The sequence below is a fragment of the Triticum aestivum genome, chromosome 2B (assembly GCF_018294505.1).
Source record: "Triticum aestivum cultivar Chinese Spring chromosome 2B, IWGSC CS RefSeq v2.1, whole genome shotgun sequence".
NCBI classification, from domain to species: domain Eukaryota; kingdom Viridiplantae; phylum Streptophyta; class Magnoliopsida; order Poales; family Poaceae; genus Triticum; species Triticum aestivum.
Window position 1 is genome coordinate 725,313,907 of NC_057798.1, and position 24,180 is coordinate 725,338,086.

A 24,180-nucleotide genomic window follows, 5' to 3' on the forward strand; every position below is an offset into this window, starting at 1 on the left:
TCTACTCTCTTGTAATGGATTGAGTTTTCCCTTTGAAGTTATCTTATCGGATTGAGTCTTTAAGGATTTGAGAACACTTGATGTATGTCTTGCCGTGCTTATCTGTGGTGACAATGGGATATTCACGTGATCCACTTGATGTATGTTTTGGTGATCAACTTGCGGGTTCTGCCCATGAACCTATGCATAGGGGTTGGCACACGTTTTCGTCTTGACTTTCCAGTAGAAACTTTGGGGCACTCTTTGAAGTACTTTGTGTTGGTTGAATAGATGAATCTGAGATTGTGTGATGCATATCATATAATCATGCCCACGGATACTTGAGGTGACAATGGAGTATCTAGGTGACATTAAGGTTTTGGTTGATTTGTGTCTTAAGGTGTTATTCTAGTATGAACTCTATGATAGATCGAACGGAAAGAATAGCTTCATGTTATTTTACTATGAACTCTTGAATAGATAGAACAGAAAGGATAACTTTGAGGTGGTTTCGTACCCTACCATAATCTCTTCATTTGTTCTCCGCTATTAGCGGCTTTGGAGTGACTCTTTGTTGCATGTTGAGGGATAGTTATATGATCCAATTATGTTATTATTGTTGAGAGAACTTGCACTAGTGAAAGTATGAACCTTAGGCCTTGTTTCCTACCATTGCAATATCGTTTACGCCACTTTTATCGCTTGCTACCTTGCTGTTTTTATAATTTGAGATTACAATTACCCATATCTACCATCCATATTGCACTTGTATCACCATCTCTTTGCCGAACTAGTGCACCTATACAATTTACCATTGTATTGGGTGTGTTGGGGACACAAGAGACTCTTTGTTATTTGGTTGTAGGGTTTCTTGAGAGAGACCATCTTCATCCTACGCCTCCCACGAATTGATAAACCTTAGGTCATCCACTTGAGGGAAATTTGCTACTGTCCTACAAACCTGTCCACTTGCTGGCCCAACAACGTCTACAAGAAGAAGTTTGTGTAGTAGACATCAAGCTCTTTTCTAGCGCCGTTGCCGGGGAGGTGAGTGCTTGAAGGTATATCTTTAGATCTTGCAATCGAATCTTTTTGTTTCTTGTTTTATCACTAGGTTAGTTTATAAAAGAAAACTACAAAAAAATGGAATTGAGTTTGCCTCTTACGCTTCATCTTTGTAATATCTTTCTGAGTATGATGAAAAGGAAAATTGTGGTCAAGTGCTAGAAGAAGAATGCATTAAAATGTTTGGTACTAGATCTTTGTATGATGAGCATGATTGCAATGTTGTTAGTATGAATTCCTTGAATATCTATGATGCTAATGATATGCAAAGCCACAAGCTTGGGGAAGCTATGTCTGATGAAGTTGATATTTTTTGTCCCCCAAGTTTTGATGAGCAAATTTATTATGATGAAAGCATGCCTCCTATTTATGATGATTATATTGATGAAAGTGGGTTTGGAAGAGTGTCAACTTTAGGAAGTAGTGATCCCACTATTTTGGAGGATGTTGAATCTTATTGTGATGAACATGAAAGTGGATTTGGAATAGTGTCAACTTTATTTAGTGATGATTCCACTATTTCGGAAGAGGTTCCAATTGATTATGAGAACAAAGTTGCTATCTATGATGATTATTGTGATGACTTGTATTCTATTAAGAATAAGGATAACCATGAAACTTGTCATCATGATTTTAGTTTTCAATTGGATTATGCCTCAGATGATAATTATTTTGTTGAGTTTGCTCCCACTACTATTCATGAGAAGAAATTTGCTTATGTGGAGAGTAGTAAATTTTCTATGCTTGTAGATAATGAAAAGAATGCTTTATGTGCTGGTTATATTGTTGAATTCATTCATGATGCTACTGAAAATTATTATGAGGGAGGAACATATGCTTGTAGGAATTGCAATGATGTCAAGTTTCCTCTCTATGTGCTTAAAATCTTGAAGTTATGCTTGTTTTGCCTTCCTATGCTAGTTGATTATTGTTCCCATAAGTTGTTTACTCAAAAAATCCCTATGCATAGGAAGTGAGTTAGACTTAAATGTGCTAGTCATACTCTTTATGATGCTCTCTTTATGTTTCAATTCTTATCTTTTATGTGAGCATCATTGCCATCATCATGCCTAGCTAGGGGTGTTAAACGATAGCGCTTGTTGAGAGGCAACCCAATGTTATTTTTGTTCCTTGCTTTTTGTTCCTGTTTAGTAATAAATAATTCATCTAGCCTCTGGTTAGATGTTTTTTATGTTTTAATTAGTGTTTGTGCCAAGTAGAACCTTTGGGAAGACTTGGGTGAAGTCTTTATGATCTTTCTGTAAAAAACAGAAACTTTAGCACTCACGAGATTATCTGCCATTTTTTACTGGAGAGTGATTTTAGGTTGATTCTTTTTGTAGATGATTAATATACAAATTCCTCAGGTCTACCAGTTTATTTCATAATTGTTTTAGTTCCAAAAGTATTCGAATGATACACATTACTACAGACTGTTCTGTTTTTAACAGATTTTGTTTTCTATGTGTTGTTTGCTTATTTTGATGAATCTATGAGTAGTATCAGAGGGTATGAACCATAGAGAAGTTGGAATACAGTATATATTACACCAATATGAATTTAGAATGAGTTCATCACAGTACCTATGTGGTGATTTACTTTCTTATACTAACGGAGCTTACGAGTTCTGTTTTGAGTTTTGTGTTGTGAAGTTTTCAAGTTTTGGGTAAAGATTCGGTGGAATATGGAATAAGGAGTGGAAAGAGCCTAATCTTGGGGTTGCCCAAGGCACCCCAAGGTAATATTAAAGGACAACCAAGATCCTAAGCCTGGGGATGCCCCGGATGGCATCCCCTCTTTCGTCTTCGTTCATCGGTAACTTTACTTGGAGCGATATTTTTATTCACCACATGATATGTGTTTTGCTTGGATGTCATTTTATTTTTTTAGTATTTGCTTTCTGTTATTTATAATAATGTTTTGCATCTCTATTTTCAATAAAAATGTCAAGGATAGCCTTTACCATGCTTATTTTGCAAGTATACATGTTGCTGTTTCAAAACAGAAAGTTTACCGCTGTTGCAAAAATTCCCTAGAAAAGTCACAGAATGATATAAGGTTGAATCTTTTTGCATATTGAGCTCTGATAAATATTATACAGCGTATTAGTTTTTTAATAATTTTTGGAGTTAGGGAAGTAAGATGAATCTTGCATTCTTTACAGACTATACTGTTTTGGCAGATTGCTGTTATGTTTGCATTGTTTGCGTATGTTTGCTTGTTTAATGATTCTATTTGATGATAGGAGTATTAAATATGCAGAGGCATTTAGTATGAAATGTTGAATAATAATTTTAGTTATTTGTTACAGTAGAAAATGATAAGGTTTTGCATTGGTTTAGACTAACCTATCTCATGAGTTCTTGTTGAGTTTGATGTGGATGAAGCTTTTGATAAAAAGAGAAACCATGATATGAGAGGAATTAAGGAGACACAAAAGTTCAAGATTGGGGATGCCCAAGGCACCCCAACATAATATTTCAAGAAGTCTCAAGCACCTAAGCTTGGGGATGCCCTGTTAGGCATCCCACCTTTCTTCTTCAACAATTATTGGTTAGTATCGGTTGAACCTAAGTTTTTGCTTCTCCACATGAGTCGTGCTATCCTGGCAATGTCATTTTATTTTGCTTTGCTTGCTGTTTGAATAAAATACCAAGATCTTAAATTCTTAAATGAGAGAGAGTCTTCACATAGTTGCATAATTATTTAGCTACTCATTGATCTTCACTTATATCTTTTTGGAGTAGTTTGTCATTTACTCGTGTGCTTCACTTATATCCAATGAGTAAATGGTTGAATGAGTTGAATGTCATAAATCTGAAATTATATATCTCTCATTTGCATATCCCATGGGGAGTAATGACTTCACATCTAAGAAGTAGAGGTTGTAAATTTATTGAAGGTTAGCAAGCATTGTATTGGTCATTTGAACAATTCATGAAAGAATATTGAAGGAAGAGAGATTTCACATATAAATATACTGTCTTAGACATCTTTTATAATTGTGAGCACTCATTAAGTATGACATGCTAAAGAGTTGATGTTGGACAAGGAAGACAATATAATGAGTTATGTTTTCTCACATCTCAGTTAAAGTATATTGTCATGGATCATTCAAACATGTTGAGCTTGCCTTTCCCCCTCATGCTAGCCAAAATTCCTTGCACCAAGTAGAGATACTACTTGTGCTTCCAAATATCCCTTAAGCTAGTTTTGCCATGAGAGTCCACAATACCTACCTATGGATTGAGTAAGATCCTTCAAGTAAGTTGTCATCGATGCAAGCAATACAAATTGCTCTCTAAATATGTATGATATAAATATGTATGATCTATTATGGAAGCAATAAAAGCGATGGACTGCATAATAATGGTCCATATACAAGTGGCAATATAAAGTGACGTTCTTTTGCATTGAGATTTTGTGCATCCAACCATAAAAACGCATGACAACCTCTTCTTCCCTCTGCGAAGGGCCTATCTTTTACTTTATGTCTTTTACTTTATGCAAGAGTCAAGGTGATATTCACCTTTCCCTTTTTCATTTTATCCTTTGGCAAGCACCTCGTGTTGGAAAGATCCTGATATATATATCCAATTGGATGTAAGTTAGCAGGAACTATTATTGTTGACATCACCCAAAGGTGAATATGTTGGGAGGCAACATTATAAGCCCCTATCTTTCTTAGTGTTCGATTAAAACTTCATAACCATAAGTATTGCATGAGTGTTAGCAATTGTAGAAGGCTATATGATAGTTGAGTATGCGGAGTTTGCTAAATCAAAGCTCTGACATAGACCCTTCCTGAAAATAAGATGAATTGCAATTGTTTGATGACTGAGAATGAAGTTTGCTAGTTTTCAAGAAAGTTTATGGTCTATGCTTTAACATGTGAATAGCTTGTTACTTGATCGTGAGAAGTTTTATGAGATGAACTACTGTTATGACATATAAACATGCTAGAAAAGGTGATTGAAATTATCATTGATCAGACTTGTGCACCTGCTAGCATTCACACTTCATAAATTCTTTCCTTTATCATTTACCTACTCGAGGACGAGAAGGAATTAAGCTTGGGGATGCCGGAGGGGGGAACCCATCACCGGTGGCCATCTTCATCATCCCGGCGCTCTCCATGACGAGGAGGGAGTAGTTCACCCTCGGGGCTGAGGGTATGTACGAGTAGCTATGTGTTTGATCTCTCTCTCTCTCTCTCTCTCTCTCTCTCTCTCTCTCGTGTTTTCTCTATGGCACAATCTTGATGTATCGCGAGCTTTGCTATTATAGTTGGATCTTATGATGTTTCTCCCCCTCTACTCTCTTGTGATGAATTGAGTTTTCCCTTTGAAGTTATCTTGTCGGATTGAGTCTTTAAGGATTTGAGAACACTTGATGTATGTCTTGTCGTGCTTATCTGTGGTGACAATGGGATATCACGTGATCCACTTGATGTATGTTTTGGTGATCAACTTGCGGGTTCCGCCCATGAACCTATGCATAGGGGTTGGCACGTGTTTTCGTCTTGACTCTCCGGTAGAAAATTTGGGGCACTCTTTGAAGTACTTTGTGTTGGTTGGATAGATGAATCTGAGATTGTGTGATGCATATCGTATAATCATGCCCAAGGATACTTGAGGTGACAATGGAGTATCTAGGTGACATCAGGGTTTTGGTTGATTTGTGTCTTAAGGTGTTATTCTAGTATGAACTCTATGATAGATTGAACGGAAAGAATAGCTTCATGTTATTTTACTATGGACTCTTGAATAGATAGAACATAAAGGATAACTATGAGGTGGTTTCGTACCCTACCATAATCTCTTCATTTGTTCTCCGCTATTAGCGGCTTTGGAGTGACTCTATGTTGCATGTTGAGGGATAGTTATATGATCCAATTATGTTATTATTGTTGAGAGAACTTGCACTAGTGAAAGTATGAACCTTAGGCCTTATTTCCTACCATTGGAATACCGTTTACACTCACTTTTATCGCTTGCTACCTTGCTGTTTTTATAATTTGAGATTACAATTACCCATATCTACCATCCATATTGCACTTGTATCACCATCTCTTCGCCGAACTAGTGCACCTATACAATTTACCATTGTATTGGGTGTGTTGGGGACACAAGAGACTCTTTGTTATTTGGTTGCAGGGTTGCTTGAGAGAGACCATCTTCATCTTACGCCTCCCATGGATTGATAAACCTTAGGTCATCCACTTGAGGGAAATTTGCTACTGTCCTACAAACCTGTGCACTTGCAGGCCCAACAACGTCTACAAGAAGAAGGTTGTGTAGTAGACATCATAACTTGAGAGGGCTTGATCGGGATGAGAGACACAAGACACAAGACAAAGTTTTAGATAGCTTCGAGCCCCGGGAAACATCATCCAATAATAACCCTACATGCTGTTTGTGGCTAGGTCTCATTATGATCATGAGGGAGTCGCCGGAAGCCGGCTCTTTGTGTCTAGCCCTAGAGATTGTTTCTTCTTGCCTGTCCCTCTTGGGGTGCCCTGCCCCTCCTTATATATGTTGAAGGGGCAGGTTACATGACTAGTCCTAGTAGGATTAGGATTACTCTATTACAAGTGGAGTCCTAGTCTTGCTTCCTTTGTAGGAGAATATTCCTTATGCCTTTCTTCTTAAGCCGGCCCACCATAACATGAGCCGGCCTTCTGTGCCTTGGGCCTAGTCCTCTATCTGACCCACCGTTAGGGCCATCTGTGAGTCGCCAGGCTCGTGAGTCGTCAGACCAGTGAGCAGCCAGACTCGTGAGTCGCCAGTCCTCCGGCTAGTTACCAATGAAAACGCCAAGCCCGGCCGGGTCTTACTTCCTGCCGGGTCATACCGCGGGGTATATCTCCGACATTAGCCCCCAGTTTAATTTGGATTTATCCATGTTAAACTGATCCTGTAAAATAAACACAAGAACAAACTTGATAGGTTGTGCTCCGGGTTAAATATTTTCCTGAACCGACACCTGATCATCTTTAAGTCCTTGTAATTTCCTCCTGGATGCATACACAAAATCTTATAGCAAATCTCCTTTAAAAGATATGTCCAAATCTTGCCAATGCAAAAAATCCAGGCACTTCTTCTAAAAAATCCGGGTCAATAGGCCATCTTCATAATCAATTTGCTGAGATTGGCTCTTGTAGAGAAATATTATAAGAAATAATCCATTTGAGTCGGCCTTCAATGCTCTGACTTGACAAAAAATATTGGTCTTGAAATATTCAACTGATATTCAGCCGGCTTAAAGATGTAGATCTTGCCGATTTATGATTGCCAAAATTGTCGGGTTATAAATAACTGATGCCGGGTCATGATTGTTGCAGACCGGGTTAATATGGTCTGCTCCAAACTGAGAATTTGAAGATTTTTTCTCCCTTATATGCATATCACCTATAGCCCCCAAGTGCCGGTTTGTCATGCTTGCAGCAACCTGGGACTTGTAATTGCCTTATTCTCATGAAAACTTCAACCAGTGTAGCCCCCAAGGGCCGGGTCATTATGCAATAATGAGCAGGGACTTTTGTATATAATTCATTGATAATAACATCATATGATGTAATCTCCACCATGGGGCTTGAACCCACGTCCACAAGGTTAAGAGCTTTGTACTCTACCAACTGAGTAGTAGACATTTTCAATATAATGGACTTAACCCATGTACCTTGAATTTTTAACAGGAGCAATTGGTAGTCCTCAAGGGCCGGCTCATTACAATGTGATGAGTCGGGTCTTCGATAAGTTGAGCAAAAAATGACTTTGCTTTAGCCCCCAAGTGCCATGGTGCATGCTGGCAGTGACATGGGACTTGCATATTTTATGTAATCTTAGTTTGAATAATGTAGCCCCCAAGTGCCGGGCCGTAAGCCTGCAGCGACTCGGGACTATTCCCTCCATTGTAAATATAAATCATGTCCATTGATAAAATAATAACCATTGCGATGAAGAGACTTTGAAGAACTCCATCATAATATTGGCTATTGATAACCATAATAAAAATCCAGCAATCTTGGCTATTAAAGATTTGAATAATATAATCCGGTTTGGAAAACCGGTTCCTGTGATATTGAATCGTACTGCCGGTTTAGGATACCTGTGCAGTAAGGGTGATAACCAAATCTTTAGAAGCCAAAACTTCCAAATGTTTATGATTGTCATATGCTGGCGACTTATCATCCAAAGTCAAGCCGGGTTAATCGAAACCACATATATGCTTCAGATAAGAACAAAGAGTCTCAAGATAAACCCAAAAGACTGTTTTCAAAAAAACTTAAGTCAAACAGGGAGAAAAATCAAGGCTTCTGATTCGGATACGATCCGTAAACCGGACCAAATGGGTTAAGCTAGGATTCGAATACGATCATGTAGCCCCCAGTGGCTTTGGCGTTGCGCCGATCAAGAGGGTACCGACAGCTATGTTTTCTTTGGTTCGAATACAACCTATGTTTGAACAGGAAGCCCCCAAATGACCTTGAGAGTTTTTTAACAACTCTGATTCGAATACGATCAAAGTCGGACCCAAAAGGGGTTAAGCTATGATTCGAATACGATCAAGAAGCCCCCTAGTGAGTTTGGCATTGTGCCGATCAAGAGGGTACCGACAGCTATGTTCTCTTTGGTTCGAATACGACCTATGTTTGAACAGGAAGCCCCCAAATGACCTTGAGAGTTTTTTAACGACTCTAATTCGAATACGATCAAAGTCGGACCCAAAAGGGGTTAAGCTATGATTCGAATACGATCAAGAAGCCCCCTAGTGGGTTTGACATTGTGCCGATCAAGAGGGTACCGACAGCTATGTTCTCTTTGGTTCGAATACGACCTATGTTTGAACAGGAAGCCCCCCAATGATCATTGAAGCAGGGTACCTATGTTTGAGTTGTGCTTTGCAACAGACTTTCTTTGGTCCCTTTAATTTTTCTGAGAACTCAAACTTGTGAGTAGTGAATTCTTCTTGAACCAGGCGTTGAGCCGGACATTGAAAGCTTCAGAGCTTTGTGGGAGACAGATTTCCCTTAAGCCGGATTTTAAACCGGATATTTTCTGACGGCCTTTAAACTGGCAACATTTACAGAGCCATGTCATCATAGCACCCGAGTCTTAAGACGACTCAATGAGTTGACTTGAGATTCTCCATAGTTGATCATGATATAAACCGGTTTGAGTCCTGTATGGGAGACCTTGCAAGCGAAAGTAATTGCACTTTTTAAAGAAAATAAAATGTAATATAAAATATACTGGATGGATTTCACCTGATATGTTAGGCCAGCATTTATCCACCGTGGAATTGATGATCACCACAGTGAAGCTGAAATCAATCACGGGTGAGCCGGCCGCGGCATTGTGAGCCAGCGCGGACGGACGAGTCAACCGCAGGCACGGTAAGCCGCGTGGACCAGTGAATCAACCACGTCATGTTGATGTAAATCAGGCCGTAGAAGCGGCGGTTTGCACATATATTCGTCGAGTATCATGGTACAGTCAGATGCTGGCGAGTAATAATGGTAGCGCGAGCTATACATCCATGACACGGCCATCGCTTTTGCAGTGAACAATTGTCCTGCATAAACAATATTGCAGGCCAAGGCAAAGATAAATTACTCTTTGACAAAAATAATATGTGTTAATAAAACAAACTTGGATGAATATCACCTGATTCGCCCGGACAACAAATGAGTCGGCCGCGGCGCTGTAAGCCGGTGCGGACGGGCGAGTTAATCGCAGGCGCGGTAAGACGCGCGGACAGTCGAGTCAATCGCAGGCGCGGTCAGCCTCGCAGACGGGCAAAGTTGATGTAGACCGAACCGCGAGGGCGGCGACTTGCAAACGCCAGTGCAGAATGATGCCGGGGCGCACTCCGTATCCGTGGTATAACAATTGTCCTGAGTAAAAAATATTACCGGCGAAAGTTATTGTTTTCGAACGAATTAATATGTACTAAAAATACATAGGACAAATAGCACCTGGTATTTTTTGTTCGGACGGACGAGGATGCTGGTGTTGGATAATGCTGGACATAATTGGACGAAGTAGATGTTCGTGTGTACTGATGTGAAGTAGTACTAACACCCACTGGCTACACGCAGATGCCTTCACATATAATATTCTCACATTTGACTCGCAAAATAAATAAATAAAAAATATTCTCACATTTGCACTGTTTCTTCCATTAGTACTAATCTAGTCTGGCTAGTTTTGCATAAGATCTTCACGTGGAAGAAACAGTAGTAGCAGCTATGGTTCATACTCCCTGGCGTGTCGCATCAGCACCAAAAACTGCTTTAGCCACTGTGATCACAACAAGCCTCTTTTCTCCCTTAAGGACTGACTTCTCATGATTTAATCTAGAAACTTGGCAGTATTTTCTCAGTGTGTTTGTGTCTTTGTATATTTCATACTTCCAACAAGCAAACTCAACCAGCTCCTCGTACATGACATTCCTGTTGTAATTGATTAATAAGGCCTGAAGACTGAAGTGGCTTAAGTTTCCATAGAAGCGGCAATGGTGCCTTTCACAAGTCAAAGCTGTGAAAGGAAAACTGCAATCTTCAATATCAAGGCTGTTGCTGACGAAGAGACATGGCCGGTTGAGGCAAGGGCGAGGCCACGGCTGCTGACGGGGCGGCGAAGGAGGCTCTAGGCGCGGACGACGGAGGCGGTCAGGCGGCCGGCCGGCTGAGGCAAGTGAGTTGCTCTCGGCCGCGAGGCCGGCCAACTCGGAAGCGGCGCTAGGCCGGGGCGACTTAGCGGCGGTGGGTCGTCTTCAGGGCCAGTGGCAGAAGTAGGCTCCGGCGAGGTGACACGGAGGCGGAGGGCTGCGAGGGAGGCCGTGTGGTTGGCGACTGATAAGGTAGGCCGTCGGGTCAGTTTGCGACCAGTGGCGGCAGAGGCGCTCGTGAGCTATGGCCAAGTCCTCTTCTGAATTGCAGAGGTTTTTTACCAATCCTGTTCCGGTCCTTCTTCAGGTCATAGCTACTCCTCCTTTTTTTTATTTTTTTTAACGCGGCTGAGCAAGCCGGCTTAGATCGGTTTCTTCTGAACCACTTTTTGCAAGTGGCAATATGCCTTGACAGACGCATCAGTTGATGGTAAAAAACAAAAAGCTGGACTAGTGCCTTCCCACGTCACAGTGGATATTGGAGTAGTAGTACTTGATGACTTGATTTTGATCTTCATGCACAAAGTAGCAGTGGCAGATTGATGTTTTGCCTCGGAACTTGATTCCCTCGTGAGTGGCAACTGACTATGGACGCTACGTATGGAATGACAACAGCAGTTGCCACGCCGCAGAATAGCAAGGACAACTGCAGCTTTAAGGATTTCCAATGGGTATCACGTTGGAACAACAAGGACGAGTGCGGCCACTGCAACTCGGCAGAATTTATGCTCGGACGGATCGCTTGAACTCCAGTTGGCCTCGGAGAAGTAACGTGGCCGATAAATCACTTCGTGCAAAAGATCTCGTCTCGGACTCGGCGGATTGAAACGACGTGACGGCGACGCACGAAATTGATCTCGCTCTAAACTGGCCAATTATGACGGCACATAAAATCGATCTGGCTTTGAACTAGCAGATCACCTCGGTCGGGTGGCGGCGCATACGATGCAACCCTAATTTTTCTCAATCGCAAATCTCGTATCCGCCGTTCCGACTGTTCATTGCTGATGTAGATCCTTCCTAACCAGCTTTGTTCATCCGGAAAGTTGCGAATTTCTCGGTACCTAGGAGAGATCCCTTCAAGAACTCATCACCACCGTGCTCGAGCCCCACGGTGGGCCCCAACTGTCGTGAAATTGTCACGGCAGATGTCATTAGTGTCAGGACTTAGTGACGAGGTCAACGCATCTATGTGGTAGTTTGAGAGGGGTTGATCGGGATGAGAGACGCAACACACAAGACAAAGTTTTAGAAAGCTTAGGGCCCCGGAAAACATCATCCGGTAATAACCCTACATGCTATTTGTAGCTAGGTCTCATTATGATCCGTCGAGACACATGCTCACTGCTTGAGCTATTCTCCTCCATCTTTTAGCTATAGAACTTGTTAGAGACTTCATATCTCTCAACTCGGGTATTTTCTTGAAATATTAACTTCAACTCCTGGAACATCTCATATGGCCCATGACATTCAAAACGTCTTTGAAATCCCGATTCTAAGCCGTTAAGCATGGTGCACTAAACTATCAAGTAGTCATCATATTGACCTAGTTAAACGTTCATGACGTCTGCATCTGCTCCTGCAATAGGTCTGTCACCTAGCGGTGCATTAAGGACATAATTCTTCTGTGCAGCAATGAGGATAAACCTCAGATCACGGACCCAGTCCGCATCATTGCTAATATCATCTTTCAACTTAGTTTTCTGTAGGAACATATAAAAAACATAAGGAAGCTATAACGTGAGCTATTGGTCTACAACATAATTTGCAAAATACTACCAGGACTAAGTTCATGATAAATTAAAGTTCAATTAATCAAATTACTTAAGAACTCCCACTTAGACAGACATCCCTCCAATCATCTAAGTGATCGCGTGATCCAAATCAACTAAACCAGTTCCGATCATCACGTGAAATGGAGTAGTTTTCAATGGTGAACATCACTATGTTGATCATATCTACTATATGATTCATGCTCGACTTTTCGGCCTCAGTGTTCGGATGCCATATCTGCATATGCTAGGCTCCTCAAGTTTAACCCGAGTATTTCTGCGTGTGCAAAACTGGCTTGCACCCGTTGTATGTGAACATAGAGCTTATCACACCCGATCATCACATGGTGTCTCGGCACGACAAACTTTGGTAATGGTGCATACTCAGGGTGAACACTTATACCTTAGAATTTAGTGAGTGATCATCTTATAATGCTACCATCGATCAAAGCAAAATAAGATGCATAAAAGATAAACATCACATGCAATCAATATAAGTGATATGATATTGGCCATCATCATCTTGTGCCTTTGATCTCCATCTCCAAAGCACCGTCATGATCACCATCATCACCGGCGCGACACCTTGATCTCCATTGTAGCATCGTTGTCGTCTCGCCAATTATTGCTTCTGTGACTATCGCTACCGCTTAGTGATAAAGTAAAGCAATTACATGGCGATTGCATTTCATACAATAAAGCGACAACCTTATGGCTCTTGCCAGTTGCCGATAACTCTGTTACAAAACATGATCATCTCATACAATAAAATTTAGCATCATGTCTTGACCATATCACATCACAACATGCCCTGCAAAAACAAGTTAGACATCCTCTACTTTGTTGTTGCAAGTTTTACGTGGCTGCTACAGGCTGAGCAAGAACCGTTCTTCCCTACGCATCAAAACCACAACGATATTTCGTCAAGTTAGTGTTGTTTTAACCTTCAACAAGGACCGGCCGTAGGCACACTCGATTCAACTAAAGTTGGAGAAACTGACACTCGCCAGCCACCTATGTGAGAAACCACGTCGGTAGAACCAGTCTCACGTAAGCGTACGCGTAATGTCAGTCCGAGCCGCTTCATCCAACAATACCACCGAATCAAAATATGACATGCTGGTAAGCAGTATGACTTGTATTACCCACAACTCACTTGTGTTCTACTCGAGCATATAACATCTACACATTAACCTAGCTCGGATGCCACTGTTGAGGAACGTTGTAATTTCAAAAAAAATCCTACCCACACGCAAGATCATTGTGATGCATAGCAACAAGAGGGGAGAGTGTCATCCACGTACCCTCATAGACCGTAAGCGGAAGCGTTGTGACAACGCGGTTGATGTAGCCGTACGTCTTCACGATCGATCGATCCTAGTATCGAACGTACGACACCTCTGCGATCTGCACACATTTAGCTCGGTGACGCCCACAAACTCATGATCCAGTAGAGCTTCGAGGGAGAGTTCCATCAGCATGACAGCGTGATGACGGTATTGATGAAGCTACCGACGCAGGGCTTCTCCTAAGCACCGCTACGATATTGACCGAGGTGGATTGTGGTGGAGGGGGGCACCGCACACGGCTAAAGATCAATGATCAACTTGTGTGTCTATGGGGTGCCCCTCTCCCCCGTATATAAAGGAGTGTAGGAGGGGGAGGGCCGGCCCTCTACTATGCCGCGCCTTGATGAGTCCTACTCCCAATGGGAGTAAGATTCCCCCCTTCCAATTAGTAGGAATAGGAGAGAAGGAAGGGGAAGAGAGAAGAGAAGGAAGGAGGGGGCACCGCCCCTCCCCTTAGTCCAATTCGGACTAGGCCTTGTGGGGGGCGGGGGGGGGGGGGGCTGCCCTAGGTCGCCCCTCTCTCTTTCTCGTATGGCCCAATAAGGCCCAATACTTCTCCCGGCGAATTCCCGTAACTCTCCGGTACTCCAAAAAATACCCGAATCACTCGGAACCTTTCCGATGTCCGAGTATAGCCTTCCAATATATCGATCTTTACAGCTCAACCATTTCAAGACTCCTCGTCATGTCCCCGATCTTATCCGGGACCCCGAACAAACTTCGGTCATGAAATCACATAACTCATAATACAAATCGTCGCAGAACGTTAAGCGTGTGGACCCTACGGGTTCGAGAACTATGTAGACATGACCGAGACTCATCTCCGGTCAATAAACAATAGCGGAACCAGGATGCTCATATTGGTTCCTACATATTCTACGAAGATCTTTATTGGTCAAACCGCATAACAACATACGTTGTTCCCTTTGTCATCAGTATGTTACTTGCCCGAGATTCAATCGTCGGTATCGCAATACCTAGTTCAATCTCGTTACCATCAAGTCTCGTTACTCGTTCCGTAATGCATCATGCCGCAACTAACTCATTAGTCACATTGCTTGCAAGGCTTATAGTGATGTGCATTACCGAGAGGGCTCAGAGATACCTCTCCGACAATCGGAGTGACAAATCCTACTCTCGATCTATGCCAAGTACCTTCAGAGACACCTTTAGAGCACCTTTATAATCACCCAGTTACGTTGTGACATTTGGTAGAACACAAAGTGTTCTTCCGGTATTCGGGAGTTGCATAATCTCATAGTCATAGGAACATGTATAAGTCATGAAGAAAGCAATAGCAATATACTAAATGATCAAGTGCTAAGCTAACAGAATGGGTCAAGTTAATCACATCATTCTCTAATGATGTAATCCCGTTAATCAAATGACAACTCATGTCTATGGCTAGGAAACTTAACCATCTTGAATTCAACGAGCTAGTCAAGTAGAGGCATACTAGTGACACTCTTTTTGTCTATGTATTCACACATGTACTAAGTTTCCGGTTAGTACAATTTTAGCATGAATAATAAACATTTACCATGAAATAAGGAAATAAATAGTAACTTTATTATTGCCTCTAGGGCATATTTCTTTCAATTCCTTCGCTACTACTGCTAACTGAAGCCGGTCGATGCTGCCTCTGGATGAATAGTGAGCGTTGCTGGGTGGTTTGGATGAACAGCTCTTGGTGGGGGTGGATGAACAGGACCCCGTGGTGTTACCTCTGGATGAACAGGACCCCGATCGAGCCGGTTGGGGCTGGATGAACAGGACCCCATGGAGGGCTGGATGAACAGGACGACCCCATGGAGGGCTGGTTGCACAGTAGCCGGTGGAGGGCTGGATGAACAGTATCCCGTGGAGGGGTGGTTGAACAGGAACCCGTGGAGAGGGCTGGTTGAATAGTAGCCGGTGGAGGAGCGCACAGTGGAGGCTGGATGAATAGGAGGCCATGCATGAACAGTCACAGGTGGAGGCTGGAGTAAGTCGACGGTGGATGAACAGTAGCTCGTGGAGGCAGGAGGAGGTCGACGTTGGAGATGAACAGTATCACGTGGAGTCCCGTTTTGCGGTACGCCACACCCCTCCCGATGAACAGGACCGCCGCTTCGACCGTAGCACTCCAACACAAGTCTGTTTCCTCCGTTTTGTGGTATGCCACACCCCTCCGGATCAACAGGACCCCGTTTCGACCGTAGGAGGTCCAACAGAAAATTCGTTTCCTCTGTTTTGCGGATGCCAGACCCCTCCCGATGAACAGGATCCCATTTCGACCGTGGCCGATCGAACACAATGCCTTTTCCTCCGTTGTGCGGTAGCCAGGCCTCGTTTCCATCGGCTGTTCCGTCCAAGCCCTCCCGATGAACACGACGGCGCATTCTGTTCCGACCGAGCCGGTTGGCTCCCCATGAACACGACGACGACGTAGTTTTTCCGTTCCAATACAGCCATGTACACGAGCCCTGGCCGTACGTATGCGTGAGTAAGTGTTCGAGACCCCACCCGTATGTACGTACGTGGCCGTATTTTCTTTCTTGCACACTGGCCGCTGTACATACATGTACATGCTACGTGTGTGCCTCTACTACGACACATGCGCGCCTCTAGATTGACCGGTATGTACGTACACGTTCGCGACCAGAATGCCAACGCTACGCACGCTTCGACCAGGTGGGTCCCGACTGTCAGGCACTTCCTTGCGTGCGAAGATGTAGCTGGTGGGTCCCAACAGTCAAGGGGGTGAATCATTTTTTTTCTCGTAATATGGACGCACTTCCTTACATGCGAAGATGTAGCTGGTGGGTCCCAGCAGTCATGGGGGAAACAATTTTTTCACGAAATACAGTGGCCCGTCCAGTGGGTCCCTGCTGTCAGGTGGAGGAATAATTATTTTGCATGTAATAAGGAGCCAATTCCTTGCAGCTGCCGTGGACCCAGCTGTCGACCTATTAACGCACGGTACTCTTCCAATGGAAGTCATTCCATGACCATGTTGACCACGCCGCGCTGAGAGCACCAGGGCGGTGGACGACGGCGAGGCCTAGGAAGGGGACGACGCAGAGCCGGGGAAGACGCGGCAGTGGATGGCCACGCGTAGAGGAGTATGAGGGTTCACTGGTTCAGCTGCGGTGTGAGGCTGTCGTCGCCGCAGAATAATAGGGAGTGTGGGTGAGTAGAGGGATGGCCTGGCCAACAGTGGGAGTAGTAGGGGGCGGTGAGGCCTCCACGGCATCACAGCCAGCCACGAGAGGCAGGAGCACGCGACGCGACCGGCGCTGGTTTGGGCGGCTAGAGCAAGAAGACCGGAGGTTGAAGAAGCACTACGGCCGTTGGATGGACATCGTACGGTCATTGGAGCTAGAATCATTCATATTGACTAAGTTGACAAAGCCCTCCGCCCCCGTCAACTTAGTTGGCCCACAAGTCAGCCTCCCACTATGGTGGGTCCCAGCTAGCAGGGGGGTATTCATTTTTTGTGTGTAATAAGGAGGCACTTCCTTGCGTGCAAAGATATAGCTGGTGGGTCCGACCTGTCAGCGGGGGAAACATTTTTTTGGGAAATACAGAGGCCCTTCCAGTGGGTCCCAGCTATCAGGTGGAGGAATCATTATTTTGCGCATAATAAGGAGGCATCTCCTTGCGTGCGGCCGTTGACCTAGCTCTCAGCCTTTCCACGCACAGTCTACTTCCGATGGTGTCGTTCGTTGACCACGTTGACCACTCCGCGCCGAGCACATCCAAGGTGGTGGATGACGGCGAGGCCCCGGACAGCAACGAGCCGGAGATGGGAAGATGCGGGAGTAGAGTCGCAGATGGAGAGGTGTACGAGGGTTAACTGGTTCTGGTACGGTGTGGTTCGGAAGTTGGTGGAGAAGAACATGAGTGGTGGAGGGGTGGAGGGATGGCCTGGCCAATGGTGGAGTAGCGCTTCACAGCAAAGCGTGCTAACAAGAGTTGCTAGCAGCAGGAGGCGGGAGCAGGTGGTCCGGCGGCGCTGGAGGAAGAAGACGAGATATTGAAGATGGATGCCGGTCGTTGGATGTAAATCCAACTGCTAACGATGTCAGAATCATTTGTTGACTAAGTTGACAACAACTTGCGTTGGCTTCGACCTACTAGCCCACATTTTAGCCTCCAAAAATGTGGCACGTATTAAACCCATTTTTCTAGAATTTACAGTCTTTTTTTGCGGGGTAGAATTTACAGTCAATTTGATATATTTTTTTGAATTACAGTCCACTAGCTGGGCTGGGTGAACAAATAATGTAGCGTCCATGTGGCCCATTTATTTTTTTTCCTAAAAAATTACAGGCCATTTGCACTTTCACGAAATACACGATTTTGCTGGGCTGATTCTAATTATAATGTTGTGTTGGGCCAGCAATGTTATCAAAAAATAAACAGGGGCTGAGCATTTTGTTATAAATACATTTATATAATAAGTGATTTATTATTACATTGGTCCTTAAATCTTATCAAGCTTTTGTACACAATCACCAGGATTTTCGTTGCCCAAAAAATCCAGGATTTTATTGTTAAGAAATTATTTTTGTAAGTTAATAAGATGTGGGATATTGTTTTATTACATATGTAAGTATCTGTTAAATATATGATGACAATTACAATAATATATAATAACATATAAAATAATTTAAATATATATAATATAGTTAGAAGGGAAACATAAGTTGGACCAGGCGTTCCTATTCTTATATAGAAAAATAGGACAAACCTCTGCGTTTTCTTGAAAAAAATACATAAATTGGGCTGCCGATGTTTCAAGAAAAATAAAAACCTCGGATGGGAGGTCCATAGGCCGGTCGATACAAGACGACCCTCAAGAAAATACAAACCAGCATGTCGTGGGGTGCGCATGTTAAAAAAGAAAGCTTAGACGGGGCAGCCCAATACCCAACTGATACTTGCTGCCCCAGTGAGAGTAAATGATACCTGCCAGCTCCTCGGCTTTGTTGTGAATTGATCTCCAATAGTAACTACGTTGAAGTGCCTAAATTTTTTAAACTATGTTGACAAACCCGTGGGCCCCAACGTCAGCATAGCATTAGGAGGAAGTATTTTTTCGATGAGGCACTTGCTTCCGTACGGCCATAGACCTGGTGGGTCCCGACTGTCCGCCTCTCCACATACAGTCCTCTCCAGATTCCTCTCGTTTGTTCAACATGTTCACAACGGCAGACAGCGGCGCCGCGGCGAGCGCACAAAGGCGCAGGAGGAGATTCGACCACCCGAGGAAGTGCCTTATTAGTAACGAAACTACTGAACTAGCCTAGTGGCCAAGTGACACTACCCGACAACTGTTCCGGCCGGGTTCAATTCCACCTGTGCAGGGAAAATACCTCCAATTTTTTTGCCTCTGCCTTTATTGACATGTGGGGCCCCATTGTCATCTACGCACACCACGTCCAAAACTTTCCAAAACTTCGTCCCTCATTTTCTCTATTTTTCGCACACTCGACATTGTGTGGGCATTTTGAAAATATCATATCTTTTTGACTGTGCATCATATGAAGACGTGCTATGCATGAATGTTGATCAGCATGATGTTAATTGGCTGATAGTTCCATTTTCGACCATGAATAAAACTTCCAACATGATGTTAACCCTGTTTGAAAAGGATGTGTTAATATAAATGCTCTGCCTCTGAAAGATGCACTTTCTTATCTTAAACTGAACTAGTTTCTTATCTGAAACTGAAACTTGTAGTTTCTTCTCTGAGAATCACATTGTCTGCACTTTTATAGTCCTATGAAACTACATTTTTTTAAGTGCTAAAAATAGATCTCTAGAATTCATAAAATACTTCATATGCTCAATACTGCAAATCTGAATTTCAAAAGACATTCATATCTGAAAGTACTCTCAAAATACACAACACAAAACACAATTCACAACCTGCAAATACTGACAACCCTAAGCTCCTCCTGACAATTCACAACCTGCCCGACTATTGGGCTGGGGGGGCAGTCCCCTCCTAGTCCGCAGTGGTAGACAGCCACCCCATGAGACGATGTGAACGGCGAGGGAGAGGATGGCAGGGAAGCATCGTCGGGCCAACCGCTTTTAACCTCTTCTAGTTGGGTTTGGTCGATGAAGACCCCACTGGCTCGCTCTGGCACGACACCCTCACAAACGGCACCCTGTAGATGCTCGATCCTTCAATCTCTGGTGGATGCTCCATCTGGGATCGATACTCCCACCACTGCCAGAGGAGCAGATCTATGTACTCCGCGTGACTCCCTCCGGGAGTATCGCCGCCTTTTCGCTTTGTTGCAGATATTTGGCCATGGTTGTCGCCGTTGCCGCTAGTTGGTCCTTGTTGTCAAACCAAGACCGTATCTCCAACATCCTAGCTAGCTTCACATGGTCGCCATCTGCGATCCTCACGTATCGGTTGTACTCCTCCATCGATCTACTTCTCCACAGCACCTTCACTCACCGGTGGTGGTTTTTGAATGGAAGAGGAGAGGAGCAGCCTTGGTTTTGGATTAGAACATGAGAGGAGCGATGCTGGTTTTGGATTGGAATAGGAGAGGACGGGCGGTGGTTTTGAAATGGAAGAGGAGAGGAGCAGTGCTGGATTCAGATTGGAACACAAGAGGAGCGGCGGTGGTTTAAGAGGAGAAGAGCGGAAGAGTGGCGCTGGTCTTGTAAGTATTTTTTTGTTTTGTGTATTTTGGGTCAAAGTTTGACCACGTACTATATTTGACAAGCAAAATGTGAATGCATGTCACAAAAAATTGTATCGTTTGGTTCGTATCTGAATATACTTTAAAATTATATTATTTTTGCAACATATAAAATATATTTTATTTTTCGAAAATCATGGTCAATTATGACCCAGAATAAAAGGGAGACTAGTTAATGTGGGGTCGCTTTCTTAATTGAAGGGTAAATTGATTTTGATTTTGATCCAATCACAGCGCGTCGGCCCTCTCATTCAATCCTAAATTGCTGCCACATGCTCCTCTCCCTCTTCTCCATTGCAAAACCACCTCCTCTCCTCTCCATCATCTCCATTCCAAACCCACCATCTCTCCTCTCCCTCTTCTCCATTGCAAAACCACCTCCTCTCCTCTCCATCATCTCCATTCCAAAACCACCATCTCGCCTCTCCCTCTTCTCTATTGCAATACCATTGTCTCTCCTCCCATCTTCCAAAGCTAGCATCGGACCACTCAGAAGGACATCTATGGAGAGGATGCAACAGCGAATCAGGCAGATCGCCGGCAGCGACTAGGCAAAGTTAGCCAGGTTGAAGGAGATCCTTACTTGGTTTGACAATGAGTAGGAGATTTCAAGGACGGTGAGGGCCATGTGGCAATGTATGCGAAAGAGCGAGACAGCGGCGATGTACATGTACTCCTCAGCGGCAGTCACGCCACGGTCCTTTGAGTTCATCAAGTATCTCCTCTGGGCGATGGAGCTGACAGATTCGCCCGAGGCGTAAGTTAGGTGGAAGTGGTGGGCATACAGGTCAAAGGTCGAACACCCAGAGGATAATGAATTGATCGAGTACGGTGTGCCGTTCGTGAGGGTGCAGAGCCAGCCGGAGCCACAGGAGTATTCGTTCTCCCACCGCAAGAGGAGACCGGATGGCGCGACGTCACTTCCCCGCCAGTCTACATGGTTCCCTCGACGCTTGCCTCATTTCAACGGTGGTAGTAGGGTTTAAGGTAAGCTTCGCACTAACCTATTCTTCCACCTGCTAATGCTTACAATCAGTGTGACAGCTAATGAAAATCATGCTTACAATCAGTCTCCGAGTACTACGCCAATCACCCTAAAATAGCTCTGGACCTTCGGGTCAAAGTTGTGACACTGTGTACAAATACAGAAAAATAGATTGGTGCTTCTTTTAGAAGAGTACTCCCTAGAAAACTGCCAATATAAGCTACTAGTATTTGCTAAGAGGATTTGCTGCGAGAAAGATCCATCCACAAAGAGCGCCACACATCCCACTGGTGGTGGTGGATGCCAATGCTTGCATGGAGCATGGTTGGTGTCGGTAATTTTCACTTGGCACACCTCGCACTCTGCATATATGTCGGTTCCATCCGTACATTTGTGCAGTTCCACCAAAATGCAGCTGAATAACCCTATTTGTGCAGATAGTGAAAAAGCATGATTACATTATAGTGGCACTAGTTGATGAAACATACAAAATAAATAGAAGAAAATATTGCGATAGTATCATAGTATGCCATGTTGTGAGGGCGAGATGGGCCCTGTGACGCCTCATACTGGAAATCATCCCAAGTCTCCCAGATACACCTTCTGCCAGTGATGAACATCAGTGTACAGCGGTAGTACAAGGAGGGGCCTTGAGACATTCAAATCGCTATTTTTGTGCGGATCAACTAAAATTAAGCACCCTAGTTCGCGGAAACGCTTAAACATTAACAATGGGACTAGTTGATGAAACATACATTAACAAAGAGAAGCACTTTCTTTTCTACATTAGTAATGAAATGATAGAGAGGACACTTGCTCTAACTGTATTATTACTTCATTTTATCAGTGACACTAGGGTCGAGCAGGTGGCAAACAAGGTGTACCGTGCGTTGTTGGTCGCAAGGATGAAGGCCGGGGGTGCTTAGACTGGGATGCTGAAGCTAGCTCTTTCAGTCCCTATCTTCCACCTGATGTTTCTGTGGTAGCATTTGGGTTGCAATCCAAACTTGGTCGAGCTGGTGCTGCGTCCCCCTACCTGCCTAGCTTATGTGGCGAACTTGTCTCCTGCTAGTACTTAGTCCGTTCTAGTAGTAGTTGCATAACTGCCCGTTTACACTGAGATGTTGTCGGATAATGGTTCTCTATGGTTGGATTTATTTAATGAAATCGGAGGGAACCCCCTCTTTCAATATATAAAAAACAGTGGCACTAGCGGTGCCAAAACATTGCCTCAAATTAATAGTGCCACTAGATTAAGGTGCAAAATAATAACATTACTGCTTTATCATGGCAGTGCCAAAACAGTAGCACAAGAGCAGGATCAACATGCAGGATCTTTGGCAAACGGTCATACCAAAAAGGAACATACCTCCTGATGGGAACCATATCTGCAGTCAACGCCATCGTAGAAGGGATGACACCAGTCACCAACATGGATGATTCAATTCATGGGACCTTTTGGTGCAGTTCACCTAAAATGAAGCAATGTCCCATGAGCTAGCAGCTTATTCTTTTTTTTAAGAAAAGGGCTCCAGCCCCGGTTCCATTTCCATCACAAAACGAAACCCACAGAGCTTCTTATTCATTAGTTGCAATAAAATTGAGCAACATCAAGGTTGGTTGTGAAGCTCCTGGAATGTTCAACTATAATTTGGATATCATTTGTGCAGTTCAACTAAGATCGAGCGTGAAATGTATATCTCTGTTTGCACAAAAAAGGTGGAAAGCAGGGTGACTAACAAGTGATGAAACAAGCATCAAATGAAAAGAAACATGTTCCTTATCTGAACGGCAATCCTACAAGGACAGTAGCAATTTATAAAGCTACAGCTTTGCTAGATATTAGTGTGGGCATTAGGATTAGCTAGGACAACCATTAAATACGGCATTACTTTAATGGTGCCATTGCTTCATTTTACTAGCAACATTACATTAGCAGCTGCTACAGAGTCGGTATTTGGGCATGTGAGAGTAGGTGGACCAAGACCGTTGCATTTCTAATGAAAAGAAGCAACTTATCTTAATGGGAAATTTAGCAGGACATCAGAAAAAGTGCCATTGATTCATATTACTGGAGGCATTACATTCAAAACAACATTGGTTTAACGTGTCCTTACTTTTAACAGTGCGACTGCTAAATTTTACATGTGGCATTACATAAGAATGGCTCGGGGCAACAAACATCAGAACATGATCTCTGGGTTGGTCCCATTTTTGTTCGATACAGCCACCTTATATAGTTTGAGGCTAGCAAATCTAGTGATGGACGTACTCTGTTGACTTGTCCCCCAGTCCCCACTTTCTCTCGTTTTTCAACCAATAGATCGGGTTTATATTGAGTTTGTACTGCGTTTCCCTTTATTTCCTATTAGACTTAGAGACCAGTTGGATAGCCAGTCTCTTCTACTTTTCGCTCCCATTATTTCCTCTTCCGACCAAGTCCTAGATTCAGGTAACAAATCTTCCCCCACCCTCACCCCCTTTCTTCCTTGTTTGAACCAAGTAGTACTAGATTCGAGTGCATGAACTAGTTTTACCTCTTAATAGTAAAAAATTAGGTGGTTTTTGAACAGCCAATCGATCCTATCTACGAGGGGGCCTGAGAAATAGTAAAAGATAAAAATGCAGTGACGTTAGGAGCTCGG